The sequence below is a fragment of the Microtus ochrogaster genome, chromosome 10 (assembly GCF_000317375.1).
Source record: "Microtus ochrogaster isolate Prairie Vole_2 chromosome 10, MicOch1.0, whole genome shotgun sequence".
Classification (NCBI taxonomy): Eukaryota; Metazoa; Chordata; class Mammalia; order Rodentia; family Cricetidae; genus Microtus; species Microtus ochrogaster.
In genome coordinates this window covers 60,563,213-60,576,691 of record NC_022016.1, presented here as the reverse complement: position 1 = coordinate 60,576,691, position 13,479 = coordinate 60,563,213, and positions in this window count along the sequence as shown.

The following is a 13,479-nucleotide window of genomic DNA, read 5'->3' as shown; positions in this document are numbered from 1 at the left end:
GTCATTTCCACTGCAGTTGAGTATTCTAACCGCCCCCGTGAGCACGGGCCACGGCCGTTCCTGCTGCAGTCGTGAGAAGGGAACATTAGCACTGGCAAGCATGAGGGGTTCTGGGGCTTCCCAGGGAAGAGAAACATGTGAGCTCCTCCAGCGTGTGAGGCAGATGCAACAGTGCAAGCTTGTGCAGCAGCAGAAGAGGATGCGCAGCTTGGATTTGCTTTTTATTTAAATCTCATTGCACACTTGACCTGTTACCCTGGAAGTAGCGTTGAGCAAACCATTGGATACTTCCAACACTCTGGTTTTTTTTCCTGTAAAAATAGGAAAATCTGGGCTGTGATAGTACTTAAGTTTGGTGTTGTGAGTGTGGTCCTCAGAAAAATGTGTAGCTCACAATTAACAACAAAGTAAATACAACTTCATGGTGATGGGTGGAGGGAAATAGAGCAGAGTAGTATAACCTTGAACTCTTAATCTTTTTTATTTTTTTATTTTTATTTTTTATTTTTAGACAGGGTTTTTTTGTGGACCAGGCTGGCCTGGAACTCACAGAGATCTGCCTGCCTCTGCTTTCCAAGTGCTAGGATTAAAGGCGTGCGGCACCACCACCCAGTTTGAATTTCTAATCTGCTTCTATCTCCCATAGTGCTGGGATCCTAGGCCCGTGCTGCCCCATCTGGTGGGTGCGCATTCTCTTCCTGTTCATGGTCGAGTATCTGCTACCCAGGCTAGCACCTGATACAGCCTCCGTGCTCAGTAGATTCCCCATGAATGACTGGCGGAGCTTCTGACCCAAGTTGAGGCCACTGCATCTCAGGTGCCAATCCTTGCTGGGTCCTTGTGAAGGACAAGAGAAGCCCCATCTCTCTGGCAAATGGTGGACGGATGGTCAGCTCATAGATAGCATGTCCTGATCTAGAGACAATGCTTAGGGATGGTCACAGTGGCACCCCAAGGCTGCTTCTACCTTCGATTTCATCATTTCTCTGCAAGCCAAGTTCTCTCTGGCCTAATTGGAGTTGCTTGTCAAAATTTATTGGCTGGAGTCAAAGGAGAGTTCCTATCAAATTAGGATTGCACAGACTGGAGACACCGTTGGGATTTGGGGCACCCTATGGCCCCACAGGGGCTTCCGACCCCCACTTTTTCCTAATAGGAGGCTCTGAGTAGTTAGAATTCAATTAGGCTCTGCTGAAGGGAGTCTTTCAGGCAGAGCCGGGGCAGGCCCATGTCTGGGCTGAACAGAACAACCGATTTAAGCTAAATCAACGCCTACTTAAGTGAGCCGTAATAAGCATTCTGGGGGCAACGCCAGCCTGGGGGCGTCATTTATCACTGGGTAATAGAAAACCGTAATGAATAATAACTCGGCCCCAGCAGCCGGAGCTTGCATACATTACGAGTTCGAGCTGCTGCTGTCCACTGAGCCGGGAGGGTGGGTCTGAGGCCAGGGTGGTGAGGTTTGCATATTGAATGCTGCTGCTGTGCAGGGAGGCCTTTGTTGTACAGGAACGCCATTAATCTCACACCCGCTTTGCCAGCCTGCACTGTGGCGTGGCGAACACATGGTCTATTTGCTTGTATTGTGCCTAGAGGAAGATGCCCCTGAGGAGAAAACCTGTTCTGGAGAGCTGCTGGGATTGGCCTCTGCCGTGGTCCGTGTACGAGAACATAAGTCAAGTCCACTCCGCTTGGAGGCCAGCTTCCAGGGTGCATGCTTCTGCTCCCAAGGGGTCCCATTGTCAGCAGTGGCCAGAGCTCTGTGCGGGGCACCGGCAAGATTTGCAGGTAGCAGGGGCTGGGCACATAAAGTTCCTGCCCTTGTGTAGTCCCATCTGGTATCTGATTTCGACTTCTGAAATGGATGTTAAATTTCTGTCCTGTCTTTACAGGAACTGAGAATTCCTGAAGAAATTGTTGACAACTATCAGGAGGGTTAAATGGCTTACATACACAACAAAGCAAGGTCATAGCCTTTGTGCCTATAAACCCTGAATTCCGTGTGCATGCACGTGTGTTTCATGTCTGTGCATGTGCGATGTATGTCCATGTTTGTGACTATTATGTACATGTGTGCAGAGGTCAGAGGTCAGCATCGGGTGTCTTCTGCTGCTGCTTTTGTCCTGGTTTGGGTTCTATTGCTAAGATAAACACCGAGAATAAAATCCATCTGAGGAAGAAAGGACTTATTTGGTTTACATTTCTAGGTAGCAGGTCTGTCACTGAGGGAAGACAGGGCAGGAACTCATCAAGAGTCTGGAACACACATCGTGGAGGGAAGCTATTTACTGGCTTGCTTTCCATGACTTGCTCAACCTGCTCATTTTTACAACTCAAGATCACCTGCCTAGGGATAGAATCAAACCACAGTGGGCTGGACCCTCCCACGTTAATCATCTATCAGGAAAATGTGGCATAGGCTTGCCTACAGGCCCATCCGAGGGAAGCAATCCTCAGTTGATGACCCAAGCTTGTGTAAACTTGGCAAAAAACTAACCAGCTCAGCTTTCCTTGTTGTTTTGAGACAGAGTCTCTCTAGGAACCCGTAACCTTTGGCTTTAGCTAGACTGGCTGGCCAATGAGCATTAAGGATCCACGTGTCTCTGACTCCCCAGCACTGGGGTTCAGGACTTTCCACAGTGCCTGGCTTTTACATGGTTGCTGGAAGTTGAACAGGGTTGCATGCCGTATGTCAAGCATTGCTCCAACTGATTCATCTCTGTAGCCCCCAAGGCCTTTACTTTTGGTCACCTTCCTCCTCAGGAAGGAAGGCCCTGGTGCCTCTTTCTTTTCTTGCTCCTGCCTGGGGCTCTGCTCCTGATTCCTCTCCTCATCACCCTGGTCTTTTGAAGTTCCTATGACTTCCATACTATGCCTCTCTCCACCTGTCTTGGGAGGCATAGTTGGGACATCTGCCGGTAAGGGCCCTTGGGGTATGAGAAAAGTGTCTTCCTGACTCCAGCCTCACGATAGGCTTATTCCCTGACTCCCTCATGTTGTTAGAGCATCTCACCTCATGGTCTCTTTCCTCTGCTCCCCCAAAGCCTCCAGGATTTCTTCCACCCAGCTCCTGTTGAGGGAGCTGCGGGCTGCGTTCTGCCACCCAACTCCCGCCACCGGCTAGCTTTACCCGAAATAACAACACACAAATTGTATTCTTTTAAACACTGCTTGGTCCATTATATCTAGCCTCTTCTCAGCTAACTCTCGCACCTGGACTAGCCCATTTCTAATAATGTGTGTAGCACCCCAAGGTGTGCTTACGGGGAAGATTCTAGCCTACGTCCATCCTGGGTTGGAGCTTCATAGCGTCTTCCCGGGAGAGGGGAGCATCGCGTCTGAACTTACTTCCTCTTCCTCCCAGTATTCTGTTCTGTTTACTCCACCCACCTATGTTTTAACCTATGAGGCCAAGCAGTTTCTTTATTAATTAACCAATGACCTTCCTCCATCAAGCTCCGGGCTCTGTGGAGTGACTCCCAGTTTTGCATTGACCTATTCTCTTGTTCCTCTTGGTTGGCTATGCCTGTGTGGCTTCTCATTTCCCCAAAACTCTCACTGAAGTGGGGAGAAAGGTTGCCTTTTCTGCAGATATTTGCGTGTACCCGTTAGTTGGTAGGATTTTATAGGGGACCCTGTTGTCTCACGGCAGGCAGATGCCTTCCTCATGCCTGTGCTCCCTCACTCACCTTCACACTTCAGTTCCAGGGCTGCACTTTCTCGGGTTTGCTCTCTGCTGGCGAATCTGCCAATACTGATGGATTTTACTTGGCTCTGCTTCCTGGGGACCCATAAGTGAGATCATGGGCAGCTTAAGAGCCATGAGCCATACTGGGTCAAAGATAACCTTCTGGTGCCAGCCACTGTACTCAAGGAGGTCTGGGTACTGACCAAGGTTGAATTGAGCTGGACTTCAGACTGGACAGTCAGCTGCAGGGAAATACTTCCCAGTGTTTCTCATAAAACAGTGCCAACAAACACAAGAAGTCAGCCTGCTCTAATCAACCAGCCTCGACAAAACCAAACAATGCCACAGGAAATGGAAGCAATGGGAAGCGTTCTGGCTCTTATCTCAGCCCTGATGGCTCTGCTTTCACCCGCTCTCTCCCAGTTCCTTCTTGTTTATTTCACACTCCTCACCTCTTTGACTCGAATCCCCTTGCCAGCCCATTTAATAAATGCTCTGAAAAGAAGACTTCTTCGGAATGAAACCAACCACACAGACAGCAGAAGTGGACCACTTGGGGAACCAGCGGTAAGGAGTGGGGTGGGCTGAGGGACTGTGAGGCTTTCTTTAGACCTGGGTGACGGCTAGCTGAGACCATGTTTTTTTCTGGCCTGTACCAGCCAACCACTGACTACTGTGAGATTCTGGTGTGGGAGTCCTTCTGCATATGTGTTGCTTTTATTGGTTAATAAAGAAGCTGCTTTCTGCCAATGGCTTAAGAGTGTGTAGCCAGGCTGGAAAAGGTATATATAGAGAATAGTCAGAATCAGTGAGAAGCCATGGAGCCTCCACTGGAGCCTGCCAAAACTTTGCTGGTAGGCCACAACCTTGTGGTGACGCACAGATTACTGGAGATGGGTTAGTTTAGGATGTAAGAGCTAGCCAATAAGAAGCTAGAGCTAATGGGCCAAGCGGTGATTTAATTAATACAGTTTCTGTGTGATTATTTCAAGTCTGAGCAGCTGGGAACAAATGATCAACTTCGGACTACAAGGTTCCTCACCCAGCTTGTTTCCTCTTGGGTACAGGACTCCGTATATATGGGCTGTCTGCTCTCCAGGGCTCCCTGTTGGCCTGGTTAAAACATTCTCAGAACTGTGCCTAGCTGCAGGGCTTTTCTGTCCTACCAACCTTGCCCCTTCTCCTGGCATAGGCATCAGATGGGAACCACAGATTGGTTGCTTATCCCGCCCCCTCTCCTCTTTTGCCGTCACAGGCTTTCTCCTATGACCAACACCTTCACTTCCAACCCCGGCCATTGTGGAAGACAATGTGGAAGCCAGGAGGCCCTGCTTTGGCATGCTCTGATCATCTTTCTTTCCTATGTTCTTATCACCAACCGTGGTGTCTATCAGCAGGATTGCAGTGATTGCCCACATGATGTTTGGGGACCACTGGACCTCATGAGGTACCCTCAACCACAGCGTGTTACCTCATTTCTAGCTTCCAGGAGGCTCTGGCCTAAAGTTCTACCCCATCTCCGAATTCCTATCCCAAACCTTTAGGGACGTACCTAGATCTAACCGGAGGGAGGCATTGCCTGCCCTCTGTCATTGGGTTGGCTGGTTTTATGTCAACTTGACACAAGCCAGAATCTTTAGAGAGGAAGGAGCCTTGATGGAGAAAATGCCTCCATAAGATTGGGCTGTAGGCAAGCCTGTAAAGGCATTTTCTGAATTAGTGATTGATGGGGGAGGGCCTAGCCCATGGATGATGCTATCTATGAGCTGCTGGTCCTGGGTTCTCTAAGAAAGCAGGCTGAGCAAGCAGTGAGAAGCAAGCCAGTAAACAGCACCTCCTCCATGGTCTCTGCATCAGCTCCTGCCTCCTGGGTTCTGCCTTGGTTGAGTTCCTGCCCTGACTTCCCTTCATGAGAAGACGATGATCACTCCTACCCTCCATAATGCTTTGATCGTGGTGTTTTATCACAGCAACAGAAACCCTCGCTGAGACACAGGCTATGTGGCAGGGAAGGTAGGAACACTGAAGCCCCATGCTGCTGAGTTTGTGCTGATGCTGCTGTCCTAACTGCTCCTACTCTCCAGCCAAGTTCCACCTAATTGGTGGCTCCCTGCCTGTTAAAGATGTTCGTGCCTGTGCTCAGGAGAGATAGCTGTGTGGCTTTCGTTTTTCTCTGTAATTCTTTCTTTCCTTTAAAAACTATTATTAGTGTGCTGTGCACTCATGGTGTGCACATGGGGTGAGAGTGCCATTGCACACATGTGGCAACTGGTGTTTTAGCCTTTCCTTTTAAAAATTCTTGTTAGAAGTTTGTTTGTCTTATTGATCTTTATAAAATGAAGGAAGGAAGAGTGGGAGGGAGGGAGGGAGGGAGGGAGGAAGGAAGGAAGGAAGGAAGGAAGAAAGAAAGGAAGGAAGAAGGAAGAGATCCTCCTGCCTCTGAGGACTGCATTGAAGGGATGAGTGACCATGCTCAGCTATAGTATAAGACTATAGAAAGCAATAATATGGTATTTCAAGATGGACCGAGGATTATGGGACTGAGTTCTGACTACTGAGGCCTTCTCTGTGTACCTGAGGCAGGGGTAGGTAAAGGATGGAGGGGGTTTTGGTTCTTCTTAGAGAGTGAAGATTGCACTCAACTTTGAGGAAGGGTGGTACCACAGGTCCTTCCCCAAGAGAGAGGAGCAGAGGGAATCCCAGGCTGCAGGAAGGAAAGTGGAGAAACCCCATTACCCCCGGCCCCTTCCTGCCAGTCCTGTTATCATACCAACCTCTTGTTTGCTTAAAGTGACTTTTGGCCTCATTCTAAGGTGACTCCATTCAGGCTGCATAGAGGCAAGCAGAAGCCAGATGAGCTTGGCAGGAGTATGAATCACCTAAAACTCCAAAACCAACCAGCTAAAGGCAAAAGCAAACGACGTCCAACCAACCAGTCAGTGATACGTGCCGTGGGCTTTTACCAACAGCAGGGGCAGATGGAGCCCTAATGAGCAGCCCCTTGAGCCAATTAGACATCTTGATGTAGCAGAAAGCTTTCTGGTCATCCTGGAAGATGGAAATAATTCAGATATTGGAAAGCACTGCAACAATAGTATTTTAACAAAAAAACATTCGTGTCTTCAGGGAGCTGGCACGTGCCATTGAAGTGCCTGATGCCTGCAGCTGGTGTCACGGTCACCGCCATCTCCCCAGCTCCTAGGATAGCTCCCGGGAGGTTCTTAATCTGTGAGCAAGTAGAGGAATAAACAACCGTGCTCCAGGATTTGGCTGTGGGCAGAGCCCCCGTGTAGGCAGTTACCTTTAGACATACATAAACACGAGCACCTGCCACTCATAGGCAAGTATGTTATTCCGAGACACACACACACACACACACACACACACACACACACACACACACTCACCAGCTGTCTTACCAGGCAGTCCAGACCTAATAGGGAGCAAGGGAACACTGGGTACCTCTTGAGGGGCATGCATCCCAGAGCTAAGGTATCACTCCTGGCAGGGTGGTGGTTCAGACCTCTATGTCCTCCTGGTCAAGTCTTCTGTTAGAAGCTCCTGATACTAGCAGAGGTGAGGCCTGGGGTAGGAGGGGAAGACAAAGTTACAAGCAGGGGTGCCGAGCACTCCCTGGTGCTTACTGTATACCAGGCACCCCTTCTAGGGCTGGACAGAGGGCTCAGTGGGTAGGTGCACTGGCTGTTCTCCCAGAGAACCTGCGTTTGAGTCTCAGCATTCATATGGTAGCCAGCAACTATCTGTAACTCTAGTTCTAGGGGACCCAATGCCCTCTACTGGCCCCTGCTGGTACTGCAAGAACTTAGTACACAGCTATACATGCAGTCAAAACACCCATACATGTAAAATAAAAATAAATCTTAAAGCCCTCTTGTGTATTGCTTCGTTTTCATCTTTATAGCCCATTACGGGGATGGGAAAGGTGAGATAGTGTTGCGGGAGGTCTTTCTGCTCCTCCAGCCTATAGCCGCTGAGATACCAGCCCATTGGGGCATGGTCTCTCTCCCTTTAAAAAAGTGGCCACTTCCTTCTCTCTCTCTCTTCACTTCCTGCTCCGCTGGCGACTAGACTCCCTTCCTGGTTGCGCAGAGGGCTGACGGTGATCTGTAAGTTTTTTCCCCTTTAAATAAATACTACCCTATTAATCATAATTCCAAACTGCTGTGGCATTGTTTGTGCCTTACACCTTCAAGATAGTGAAGAAAAACTGATACCCTCTATTCACATACTTAGAAAATTATCAGAGGTGAGGATTCAGGCCCAGGTCTGTGTGTGTCATTCTTCCCGTGACTGGGGATTCAGACCCAGGTCTGTGTGTCATTCTTTCTGAGGCTGAAGTTTCAGCGCCAGCTCTGTGTGTGTCACATTTCTTGAGGCTGTGCCTATGACTATCTCCACTGCTTTTCTGGCCCCCACCCCCAGCCCCCACTTCTCTGGACCTGGCTCATAACATCTTTCTTCTTGGGACCAGCTGATAGTCCATTTATACCTGGATGCTTTCCAAATAGTTCATCCTTTTTCTATGGTTCTTTATTTGTGCAGTTCTGACAGACTTAGCCAAGAAAGGGCTCCCCTCCCCCCATTCCAGGTCAATATGGGGCTCCTCATAAGTCTCAACGTCATTCCCATCACTCCCATCATATATAGACACCACTTCTTCAAAGGACAGACATGTTCCTTGCTACACCCAAGTTCAAATAGGCCTCCCTCCACCAGAGGAACCCCTGGATTTAACACACATGCACTATATACTTCACAGACATGTACACAGTCACCCAAACACCATGTATACAGAGGAGCCTCATGTCAAATACGTGTGAGACTTCCATTCACATGAACACACAGGTCCATACATACAGTACATAACTGACGTAAGTGCACACTGGAACCCACCTAAACACTCACAGGCAAGCCACACATGACACATGAATAGGAACAGCACACCTAGGGCACATGAACATACCCCTAGCCTCATGCCCCTTCCACCTCACCCTCACTCACAAACTCACACGCCAACCCTTCACCCTGCCCCATAGCTACTCCCCCACATGGTGACAGAGTGGCTATCAAGTCTGGGCAACAACCTCTTTGTAGTCCTTCATCTCCATGGCCAGGAAACTCATTGCTGTGTATGGAAGAAAATAGAACTTTGGGCTGAGTTAAACAGGAAGTAATAAGCTATGGTTCTGCCAACATCCCCAGGGCTAGGGGTTGGGAGTGAAATCGTGGTCATTCAGCCTTGTCACCAAGGAAAAGAAAATCTGGGGAGTCAAGGGCCCTTTGAGGTTCTCTGGGGGTTGGAGCCAGAGAGCAAATAAAAACACAGTTGAAAAAGAAATATGAGTTGAAGGTGGTGGTGCACACCTTTAATCCCAGTACCTGGGAGGCAGAGGCAGGCGGATCTCTGTGAGTTCAAAGTGAGTCTGGTCTATAGGATGAGTTCCAGGACAGCCAGGGCTGTTTCACAGAGAAACCCTGCACTGAAAAATTAAAAAACAAACAAGCAGAAAAAGAAAAGAAAAAAGGAATAAAAAGAGAAAATATGGATGTGGCTCACCAGATGTTCTCTCTCTCTCTCTCTCTCTCTCTCTCTCTCTCTCTCTCTCTCTCTCTCTCTCTGTGTGTGTGTGTGTGTGTGTATGAATGTATATGGGGATGCACATGTGTGCACATGTGTATGCATAAGAGCATCCTGTTGTGTGCATCCTTAGGTGCTGTCCGCCATTGTTTTCTTTTGAGACAGTGTCTCTCACTGACCTGAAATTTGCTAAGTAGCCCTTGCTGTCTCTGCTCTGATTTTGTTACAGTGATCAAATTTAGGCTCTTACATTTATAAAACAAGTGCTTTACCAACCAAGTCATCTCTTCAGCTAGCTTTAAAATAATAAATAGCCAAGAGCTAGAGTGGAGAAGCTGTTTTTTGTTGTTGTTGTTTTGTTTTGTGCTTTTGTTTGTTTGAAACAGTTTCTCTGTGTAACAGCTCTGACTGTCCAGGAACTTTGACAGGGTGGGAACTTCCGGGTGTGGCCTGTTGCAGGCCTTTGTATGCATTTGCTTGCACGATACTGTACAGGTGTTGTGGCAGTGAGGTTTTCAGGTAAGGTAACCAGGTGCTCACAAAAGGAGGGAAATCCAGGGTCTACTGGCTATTAAGTAGCAAAGGAGAGGATCTGAGAATAGCTAAACCTGGAAGATAGGTCTGGAGAAGCTGGGCTTGGCGTTCACAGTTTATTCTGGGGCCTTGGATGCTGTGGGATAATCTTCCTCCACTTACACCTGAAGATATCCTAGGTCATAGCCTCCCATTAGTGAGTGCACCAGGTCTTCAGGCGTGGAGAATGGGCAGGGTTTATGAGTCCTGTGATGATGTCTTGCGCATTCTATGGTATTAGTGGGATATTAGCTCTAGACAGGACCTCAGAAGTAAGAGGACCCCTCACCACTCTACTGCCTCCTTTGGGACGAATGGTTGGGACTGTGCTAGGTGTCTCACTGGTTTTCTAGGTCCCTTGGCAGCAGCGTCTGACACTCTATAGGCGTACAGTTAGCACTGATGGGAGGAAACGATTGACTTCAAATGGTTTCAGGGGTCACAGGAATGGTGTGCTCATGCCAGAGAACTTTAGTATTTTTCTTATGTTACAGTTTCAGCAGATTTTTTTTTTTAAACTTGAATCTGTTCTTGTGACTATAACCAGGTACCTTTTCCAGGCTGTTTGTCCAAGTTAGTTTAAATGTCAACGTAACACAGTCTATAGTCACCTGAGAAAGGAGTCCCAATGGAGGGATTACCCAGGTCAGATAGGCTTGTGGTCCTATCTGTGGGGGATTGTCTTGATTATGAATTGTAGCAGGGTCCAGTCCACTAAGGGTGGAACCATTCCCTAGAAAGGTAGTGCTGGGCTATGCTAGCTAAGCACGAGCCGGTGAGCAAGCCAGCAAGCAGCCTTCCTCTGTGGTTCCTGCTGAAACCAAGCCTTTCCTCCCTGAAGCTGTTTTTGAGCTGCGTGCTTTGTCACACCAACAGATGAAACCAGGACACTGGTTGTTTACAGTGTCACAGGCAGTCGGGCCTGGCGGAACCTCGGAAGAAATCTATGCATCATGTTGGACAAGATTTACCTTAAAGGAGACTATAGAATCTGGCTTATACACTTAGTGTTTGCTTTCTGGCTGGTCACGTAACTCTGTTTGGCCACAGACTCCTGCTTTATTTTGCTGCCTTTGCAAGTTGTCCAAGGCTGATCTACTGGAAGCTCCAGAAAGTTTCTCTCTCTCTCCCTTATTTGTTTTCTTTCCCCTCTCCTCTCTCTCTCTCCTTCCCTCTCTCCCCTCCCCCTGATTCACTGTAGAGAGACATATTATCACAAAGGAACAAGGACACCTTATCACAGGTTGGTATTGTATTTGAAACTGGTCAAAGAGGCTGTGCTATGTCTTCCTACTTCCATCCGTTCTCTTCCGGAAGAGCCTTGAGTGCCCAGAGCGCAATCCCCCACATTGTGAGAGCCTCTTGACTTGACCCAGGCAGGACATGGGCTCATCACAGAGCATCAGCTGTTTTGGTTCCATTCCATCAGCCTTGCGAACCAAACCACATTTTCCCTCCGACTGCCTAGACCTATAACCCCTGTCTGGTGTCCAGTCCCTCATTCTCTACCCGCGTTTCTGCAGCCAGTTTTGACCCTGGGCTCCTAACTCTCTGCTGAAGGAGTAAGGGGTGTGTGGGATGGGTCACTGCTCATTTAGCTGTGGAGAGAAAGGGCCTCCCCTAAGCTCAGGAGCAGAGTGTGTCTGTGATGGGCAACTCAAGGGCAAAAGGGAACTGAAAGAGTCCAGGAAAATATGCAAAACCATGCATTAACTAGGCAAAGGTTCAGCTTCCCTTTGCTCTGAAGTTCAAGCAGAAAATGTGGGAATTGATGTGCTAAATGGATGCAAAGGATCCTGCAGATCCCTGGTCTGAGACATTCTCCCCACCCCAACCCCAGATGAAGAAAAGGAGGGGAACCATCTTAACTGGTGCTTCTCAGGGATAAAGGCAGCTTGACCTTGACATTGGTATTTGAAAGACACTGGTCGGGCTGAGAGTTGTCTCCTACTCTGTTGAGGTTTGGAAGCAGAACTGGGCCTGAGTCTCAGGTGTGCTGGGTCCTGCTTGGTTGGGTTTTCTTCTTTGCTTAGCAGGTTTTTGGGCACAAACTAATCCCAAGGTAGGGATTACAAGCTGTGGTCATGAGTATTAATTGTCAACTTGGAAGAATCTAGAATCACTTAGGAGATGGGCTTCTGGGTCTGTGGGGGATTATCTTGATGACATTAGTCATCCTCGGAAGATCCATCTTTCTTTCTCTTCTTTTTATTGATATTTATTGAGCTCTACATTTTTCTCTGCTCCTCTCCCTGCCTCTCCCCTCCCTCCCAACCTTCCCCCAAGGTCCCCATGCTCCCAATTTACTCAGGAGATCTTGTCTTTTTATACTTCCCATGTAGATTAGATCTTTGATTACGTTCTTAATACATACAAGGCTGAAGACAGTATGTGAGCAGCCTCAGGTCATACTGACGGCTATAGCTGGAGTTGTGTTGGGTTTAATGTTCATCCATGGAAACGCTAATCACCAATGGGATGCTGTCAAGGAGGTAGAGATGTTGGGGAGAAATGAAGTTTAGAAGCTGTCATGAGGTTGGTGCCCACGTGATGGAATGAATGGCGTATAAGAAAGATAAGGTCTTTTTTTTTTCTCTCCCCTCTCTCTTCCTCCCTCAGTCCTTCCCCCCTTTCCTCCATCCCTCCATCTCTCAGAGAACAGAGCCCACACTGAGGAAAACGGGCTGGGGGTAGGAAACATATACCGTGGGAAAACGGTCTTCTATAAGCTGAGAAGTGACTCTTCACTGGGAACTGGATCTGCCTGTACCTGGACTTTGGTCTCCCAGCTTCCAGAATCATGAGAAATAAATGCCTGTATTTAACCCCCAGGTGATGGCAGCTGACGAGAAGGCAGTTGATGAGGAGCTGAGTTCCCTATGCTCAGTCCGAGCCTCCATCCCTCCCATGGGGTCCTGGGAGGAAAGTGGACTTGATGCTTTCACTGTGCCGGTTCAGGTTTGGGTGATCTTACTCCCGAGGGGTCCAGGGTACAGTGGGGGAGCAATACCTGGTCATGTCCTAAAGCATTGTTTCTCCTTTACTTTGGGGTGCACCGAGAGGCAGTGACCCTCATTCTACATGGACCTGCTGGAGGTGATAGTGAGCCTGGCCGAGATTCAATGTCCTTCCGGTGAAAAGGTGGAGAAACATTTTTTCTTTGAGAATGCCAGTGGCTGGAGAGCAGGAGCAGAGAGCGGTGCTGTCCAACCGTGAGGTAATTAATATTCCATTAACAAGGCCATTACAACGCCTGAATAGAAGCAGATCTCATCTTAAGGTGTGAGGCATATGCCTAAGTGCGGTGTAACAGCTGAATAGGCATACCTGCTGATTTATGTCCATAAAACTTAATTTATTAGCTATGTCTTAATTGGGATGGTCCGTACCATCCCTGCATTAGTGAAATCCTCTAAAAGCCACTGACGAGAATAATATGCCCAATAAATGGGATGAGAGGCACCCTTCTGCCTCGGAGGCTATAGACTTGCTAATAAGGTGGGGCCACTCTTTTAATGGAGTGCTGAGTGGGCCCAAGGGTGCTCGGAGGAGTTCCCGGGTAGCCATGTGTGTGCTGTGTCTTGGACACGCGGTGGTGTTGAGAGATGTGACATCAGTG